The following is an 8191-nucleotide window of genomic DNA, read 5'->3' on the forward strand; positions in this document are numbered from 1 at the left end:
GAGAAATCCCTTCGGGCTGCGTCAAAATTTACTTACACATACTACCCCACCCCCCCGCCCATTCCTCCTCATGCAATCACAACCTCATCCATATACAACCATTCTCCACTCACCTCTGTCTTCCGTCCTCTCCCTTCCTTCCTCAACAGACATTCCCCTCTTCCCCAAAGCTCCCTTCACCCCATCCATCCACCTCATCCTAGGACGTCCCCTCATGTTCACTCCCTCCACATCTGCCCTCCATACCTCTTTTACTAGTCTTTCTTCACTCATTCTTTCCATGTGTCCAAACCATCCTAATATTCTTTCATCAACCCTATCTCCCAAATCCTTTTTCACCCCTGTTCTCCTCCTCACCTCCTCATTTCTCACTCTATCTAGCCTAGTAACCCCCACCATACTTCTCAGACACCTCATCTCAAACACATTCAAACTCCTTCTCTCTTCTTCTCATATGTTCCACGTTTCTGCCCCATACAGTGCTGTTGGCACAATCACTCCTTCATACAGTCTCCTCTTCGCATCCATTCCCAAATGTCTATTCCTCATTACACTCTTTAATCCACCAAGGCATTTACTCGCTTCTCTCAATCTACATTCTACCTCCACCTTCACTCCACCTTTTCCTGCTACACTTGCACCCAAGTATCTAAAACTATCCACTTCCTCCAGTCGCTCTCCCTTAATGTTCACTTCCAGTCTACTGCCACTTTCACCCCTTGTACATCTCATCACCTTACTTTTACCCACATTTATCTTTAGCTTTCTTCTATCACATACTCTCCCAAACTCTGCCACCAGCTTCCTCAATCCCTCCTCCGACCCTGCCACAAGCGCAGTGTCGTCCGCAAACAACAGCTCGCTCACCTCCCACTTTTCTCCATTTTCTTTAACCATCTCCAATCCCTGACCCACTACCCTAGCATTCACCTCTCGCACCACCCCATCCATGTATAAGTTGAACAGCCAGGGCGACATAACGCATCCTTGACGAAGTCCCACCTTTACTTCAAACCACTCACTCTCTCCATTTCTAATCCTGACACAAGCTCTACTACTCTCATAAAAATTCTTGACAGCTCCCAAAAGCTTTCCTCCTATCCCATAAATCTGCATAACCTCCCACAGTGCCTTTCTGTCTACCCTATCATAAGCCTTTTCCAGATCCATAAAAGCCCAAAAAACATCCTTCACCTTTCCTATAGCTTTCTCACATATCTGTCTTACCACAAAGATCTGATCTACACAACCTCTACCTGTCCTAAATCCACACTGTTCCTCACCAATTACTCCTTCTGTTCCTCTCCTAATCCTCTCAATCAAGATCCTCCCATAAGCCTTCCCTACTACACTTAACAGGCTAATCCCTCTGAAACTGCTACATTCACACTTGTCCCCTTTTCCCTTGTAAAGGGGAACTATACAGGCACTTCTCCAGTCCTCCGGTACTCTACCCTCTCTCCAGCAAACATTAAATAACCTCACCAACCAGTCCACCATCACTGAACCTCCCTTTTTCAGACATTCTGCATGGCATCCATCCAGACCAGGTGCCTTACCTGCTTTCATCATCTTAACAACTGCCTTCACCTCATCCTTCCTTATTTCTCCTCCATTCTCCTCACTCATCACTCTCATTTTCTTCGCATTTCCCACTGCAGCTATCTTTCCTTCCCTATCCTCCTTCACATTTAGCAACTCCCTAAAATATTCTGCCCATCTTCCCCTTACTGCCTTCTCTTCCATTATCATCTCTCCATCTGCACCTTTTACCTTTTCTTCCCTACTTGATTCGCCTCCTCTTCCTCTCTTAATTTCTTTCCAAAACATCTTTTTATTACTTTCAAAATTTTCTGTCATACTCTTACCCCATTTCACATCTGCTCTCCTCTTTGCCTCCTTTACCTTTTGCTTTACTTCTCTTTTCTTTTCTTTGTACGTCTCATATGACTCCCCCGTCCTCTTTTGTAACCAATCTGTGAATGCTTGCTTCTTCTCTTCTACAGCCTTCTTTGTTTCCTCATCCCACCATTCACTACCCTTTCTTCTATTTCCCCCTGTCCTTCTTGTTCCACACACCATCCTTGCACACTTTAAGACTCCCTCCTTGAACCATCCCCATTCCTCCTCCACACCCATCTCTGCTCCATCCTTTACTCCCTCCCACACCTCCTTCAGCTTCTTTTCGTACTCCTTCTCCTTTTCCTTTTCATTCAAGGAGTTCACTCTAAGAACCTCCCTACCTTTTGTCCCTTTCCTCCTTCTCCATCTATCCTCCACTCTCAGCTTACCTTCCACCAAAAAATGATCTGATATTCCCCCACCCTCTCCCCTTAGCACATGTACATCCTTAACTCTTCCTATCATAATCCTATTTACCACTACATAATCCATTAGCGCTCTATCTACCACCCTTCCCTCCACCAACCTCTCCCATGTGTACTTATGCTTGACTTTCTTCCGAAACACTGTATTTGCTATCATCAACTCTCTTTCTAGACACATTTCCACCATCAACTCTCCACTACGATTCTTTTCTGGAACTCCACACTTCCCAACCACTCCATCGATTGGACCATTTCCCACCCTAGCATTAAGGTCTCCCAGTACTATTACATTGACATTTCTTCCTAAACCCTCTATGCACTCATTTAAATCTATCCAAAAGGCCTCCCTTTCTTCCACGCTCTTCTCACTCCCAGGCCCATATGCACTTACAAAGACCCACATCTCCTTTCCCAGTTTCACCTTCATCCACATTATCCTTGAGGAAACCTCCTTCCACTCCACTACCTGTTTACCTATCTCCTCACTTACTAGAATAGCCACCCCTTCCCTCCCTCGCCCTCTCTTCACTCCTGATAACCTCCCACTTACACTCCCAAACTTACACTCACCCTTCCCTTTCAACTTAGTTTCACTCAAAGCCAACACATCCATCTTTCTTCTCACAAACATACTACCTATCTCTTCCCTTTTACTCTCATCTGTACCACATCCACGCACATTAAAAGACCCAAACCTTAGGGTGCTGGTCCGAGGCCCTCCAGCACCCCTTATGCCTTCTTTTTTGTTTTTAGGATAAGGATGCCTAGTCCCACTCCCCGTCCCTTTCTTCTCGCCTCTTACGATCCAAGTGGGATACTTGGTGGCAGTATTCTTTTCCCCCACCACAGGGAATTCCCCCATCACAGAAAGAGAATACTCAGAGAAATGGTACAGGACAGCAACAAGGGGTTGGGGGACAGCATAACGGAGGGACAGTCGTAGTATAAAAGTGTCATCATTTCTCTATGAACAGAGTTTTCTTCTATCATAGACAAAATGATGTGTGGCTCTGGTCCGTAGGGGCGCCTCATATAGACCCTAAAGTATCGACTGCATGCTACTTTGCCACAATAACAAGCAGCCAATACCCCAGACGGCTATAAAATAGCATGGGAAAAGTCAAATATACACAACTGGGTAATCAATTATACATATATCAATGTGATTTTAGTGTGTATCACTTCCCAGCACCCCCTATGATTGATTTCAGCACCCCCCCAGGTTGGGAAACGCTGCAGTAAAGAAATGGTGTGTACATTGTAGTGATTAGTATAATCTCCACCAGAGTGTTTTTACTATAGTGGATTATATGAATGATTACCAAAACCCAAACCATTCCAGATAACGGGGTGTTGGGGTTGGGGGGTTGTTTATACTGTATGTAACCGAGGCTCAGGAGGAGTGTAGGTTACAATAGGTTTAGGCTTATGTTTTTTCTTGGGTTTAGTCTTAGGTTGAGGTTTAGATTTAGGCTAGGTTTGTTTGTATCTCTCTTTTTATATACATATTTCAATGAGAGAAAAAGAAGGACATTGGCAATCTAGCACCCCTCTAACTCTACTTGTCATCTGATCACTAGAAGGATAAAGCAAACTTATAAGAAGTACAGCTTGATCAAAGAGCGTGGACGTGATATTCTACCTTCATGCAATCACCACTTCTCAGCACCCCCCTAAATTGATTTCAACACCCCGGGTTAAGAAATGATGGTTTGGATTTAGGTGAGGATAGTGTTTCTTCCTCTTTTTTATCTACATGTTTCCATGAGCGGCCAAAAAAAGACAAAGAATTAGACTCTCTTAAGAGAACCGTCACGGGAAGGAAGGAACCAGAAGTCTGCCGTTTCGAAGTTTGGTTTGGATTGTTTTGGTTAGGTTAGGTTTGGCTTGGCTTGGCTAGGTTAAGATAGAGTAGGCTAGGTTAGCTTAGACTAAACCAGGTCATGCCAGACTAAGCTATGCTAGGCTGGGAAAGCTAGGTTATGCTAGACATACTGAGCAAAGCTAGACAAGGCTAGGTTAGGTTAGGCAGGGCTAAAATAGGCTATGCAAGGCTAGGCAATGTTATGTTGGGCTAGACAGACTAGGGTAGGCTAGTCCAGGTTAGTCAAGGCTGGGCTAGGTTAGGCAGGGCTTGGCAAGGCTAGGTTAGGCTAGACTAGACTAAATTAGATTAGGGTAGGATAAAATAGGCTAGACTAGGTTAGGTTATGCTCTATTAGGCTAATGTAGGTTAGGCTAAGTGAGGCTAGGGTAGGGTAGGCTGGGGTAGGCCAGTCTAGGCTAGACTGGGGTAGGCAATGCTAGGTTAGGTTAGTTTAGTCTAGTCTAATCTAGGTCAGACTAGGCTAGGCTAGATTAGGTTAAGATTGGCTTGAAGATGCTTGGATAGGCTAATCTCGGTAGAACATGTTAGGCTAGGTGATTTGTTTTTCAATTAGATACTTTACATTAAAGCGAATATATTTTCCTGCCCGTAGTTAATGCATACAGCGTACATAAAGTTGGAAATTAAAAAGAGCGCAGGTATGGTCTGATTATTTCCGTCGTGATCATTACAGAACCGATGTACCGGAAGGGTTGGTACGTCTGACACTGACCGAAACACCCACACTATCCCACGCGCTTGGAGTGAGATGTTATCTTGAGGCCTCCAAAGGGTCGCCAACGACTGAGCAACCCGTAGCCTCACAGGCAGCTAAAACCTCGGTTACACAGGGCTAGTTATAGTAGCCGCTAGTACTAGTGACTTGCAACCTCCCCCTCTACTTGCTAGTAAGTCAGCCCGGCGGTAAACGCTCTCGCAAATGGCAGGGTGATGTATTCTGGGTATGTATGATATGTAAACTCTTATAATATATTTTCTCCGTTTACTAATAATAGTCAAGAAATGATATTACAAATGCATATCACAGTGATGCCATAAAGTAGTTTAAACAATATAAAGAAATAATCGGGAACAGTCGAGACAAAATACAAGTTATGTCATTTGATAATAAAAATACAGGTCACTGTCATTAAAACCACAAGACAGGGTTAACTCTCTTTCTTGAAACATTAGTGCCAGGAATAGGTCTACGAGGGCATTAGGATTTATTGCTAGGAAAGATACAAACAAAAATCCAGAAGTAATCATTAAACGTTTATCTGGCAATAGTTAGACCCATCCTTGATTCTGAGGTACAGTTTTGGTCTCCGTCCTATAGAATGAGTATAAATTCACTAGGATCAGTACATAGGAGAATAACCCATACGAAGAAAGGCTTAGGCACCTTAACTTACATCCTTTGGAAAAACAAAAAGTGCGGGGTGATCTAATAGAGGTATTCAAATGGGTCAAGGGCTTTAACAAGGATAATGCAGGCCAGGTCATCATATTAAGACAGCAGGGCAGAACTCACAGTAATGTGTTTACAAAGGACAAATTTAGGTTTAGTCGGCAATAGGCAAGAATTGGTTCATCAATAGAGTGAATGACAAATGGAATAGACATAGTAACCACGTAATGAGCGCTGAAACAAATGTTTGTTTAAAGAGAAGATTAAATAATTTTTTGGACGGGGATGATGGGTACCAAGGGACGTGGAACTGCCTAATGTAAGGCATACGGTCTCTAGTTATGTCCTCTATTCTTATGGTCTTATGTTATCCTTTTTCTTCTGGCTTCTCTGTCTTCTCCCTGACCCTGTGGAAGGGTTTAGTGTATGGAGTGCTACTTGTTCGGTTGATATGTCCAAATGGAGAGTTTCTTTCACAGTTCTTGAGCCACAGTGATGTCAAGAGCCGAAAAGGAATACATGGAGGCTGAGGTGGTGATCAGAGGACTCGTACACTCCTTGGTCGAACTCATTTGCCTTAGTCCTTCCCAGCCCCTCTTCTTCCTCTTCCTTCCCGACGGAACAAGAATAGTTTACCCAGTTAATTCACACAAATAGGACTTGAGTCATATTTCGACTAAAGTGTGCAAAGTTCGAAAACATTGCACCTAAACTGATAGGCAAAAATGTAAAAGAAAGAACCAATTTATGTAAGAAATATCGATAGGGTTACATAAGGCGTGTAGTTAAGTAGTCTTCCTTCTTTTCGACAGGCTGTAGTCCTACCCTGTGTGGGTATGTTAATTACTCACATTTATAACTATGAGTACATAAATATTATATCCAATGTATTTCTTATATCTCAGATACATGTATCCATTAGTCATGCAGTTAAACGTGTGTGGATACAAGTTTATAGCCAAACGGGATAGGAGGACGGGCCTGTCGAAAAAAAGGAAGAATATTCAACTACATGCCTTATGTAACCCTATTGATACTTCCTACATCAGATCAAGTCATTCTTTTACATTTTCACCTGCAAATATCTAAAGTGCGGTGTTTTCGAAAGTTGCACATTCTAGTCAAAATATGATTCAAGTCCTATCTCTGCGGGTCTACTGAATGAATTGTTCTTGTAGGGTCGAGAAGCAAGATAAGGAAGAGGAGCTGAAATTTTGAACCCCACCTGCCAGTAAAGTATTTTTCCTCCCAGTTCTAAAACACCCATCTGGGTCACTGACAGCGCAAGTTTTATGCAGTAGATATATTTCATGATCAGAGACTTATCATCACTACCAACCCCCCTCCCAAAAAAAAATCGGGTCACATGAAAAATTGTCACCCCAGAACGCCCACATGAAGAATCGTCACCCCATGGAATAAAGATTAGGTTAGGTTAGATTAGGTTGAATGATGGTTATGCTTATTGTCATCAACTTATACAGCCGAAGAATCGTAAACCCAGGATGGCCCACATGAAGAATTGTCACCCTAGGATAGCGCACATGAAGAATGGCTCCCCAGCCGAAGTCTGGGGAGACGATTCTTCATGTGATCCAAAAAATCTAATTGTCCTCCTCTCTGCTACACTCGTTAGATCTCTCCTTTACTATCTATGTCCCTCTATCTCTACCAAGTCTGATGGAGTAACCGGAAGCTTGTTGACCCCGCATTCGCTTAGTTATGGGTTCGAATCCCAGACTCTTCTCCGATTCCCAGCAGTGACTGTTATATGCCCCAGCAGTCCAAGCGCATAGGGCAAAGGTGACGGATTCAGCCGCGGCTACTCAGCGCCTCCTGGCATAAGTTTCTCACCACAGAAAAATGCCGTTTAATATAGACGAAATACCCGTATTCTTTTTAATCCATCTGTTCCTAAACTTATCCAGTTACTTCCATATAACATTGAAAAACTATGGTGGCACCACACAACCTTGATACAGCCCTGTATTAAACCTTAACTCATTCATATTCCCTCTTGTCGACCCTCACATATGCCCTGCTAATCACGTAAGAGCTTTTGATTCCTTTCAACAGGTTTCCTCATTTTCCATATATTTGTAACGTACTCCGCTAAGCTTCTCCATCAACACTATCATACGGCTTTCAGAGTCCACGAAATCCCAAAACCCTTACGTTTGGTGAGTACACAGCCGTCCTACCACAAAAAAAAAACTGAACCTACGTACCCTCTTCCTCTTTTAATCACACACTGCTCTTCCCCGGCCATCCCTCAGTTTATTTTCTAATCCTCTCAGAGGCTAGGACGGTGCCCCTTACAGAGGACTTTGTAGCTCGGAGTTTAATGAACAATGCCCTTGGTCCAACTCGCTAGCGGTAGAACCGAACTATCGTCAGCTCGACTTCTGCCCGAAAAAGCGACGCTCCGACAGCAAATATCCATACTCTTTTTTAGTCACACTAAAACTACAACAGCCATACAGGCCTCTCTGACCCTTTTACATCGGTACTATACATGTACCCTTCCAATCCAACGGAAGCCTTCCTTTACTTAGATCAGTGTTTCTTAGCCTGTTAGGAAGCCAT

Source organism: Oratosquilla oratoria, chromosome 19 (genome assembly GCF_046742065.1).
Source record: "Oratosquilla oratoria isolate Oo_2021 chromosome 19, ASM4674206v1, whole genome shotgun sequence".
In the NCBI taxonomy this organism is placed as follows: Eukaryota; Metazoa; Arthropoda; class Malacostraca; order Stomatopoda; family Squillidae; genus Oratosquilla; species Oratosquilla oratoria.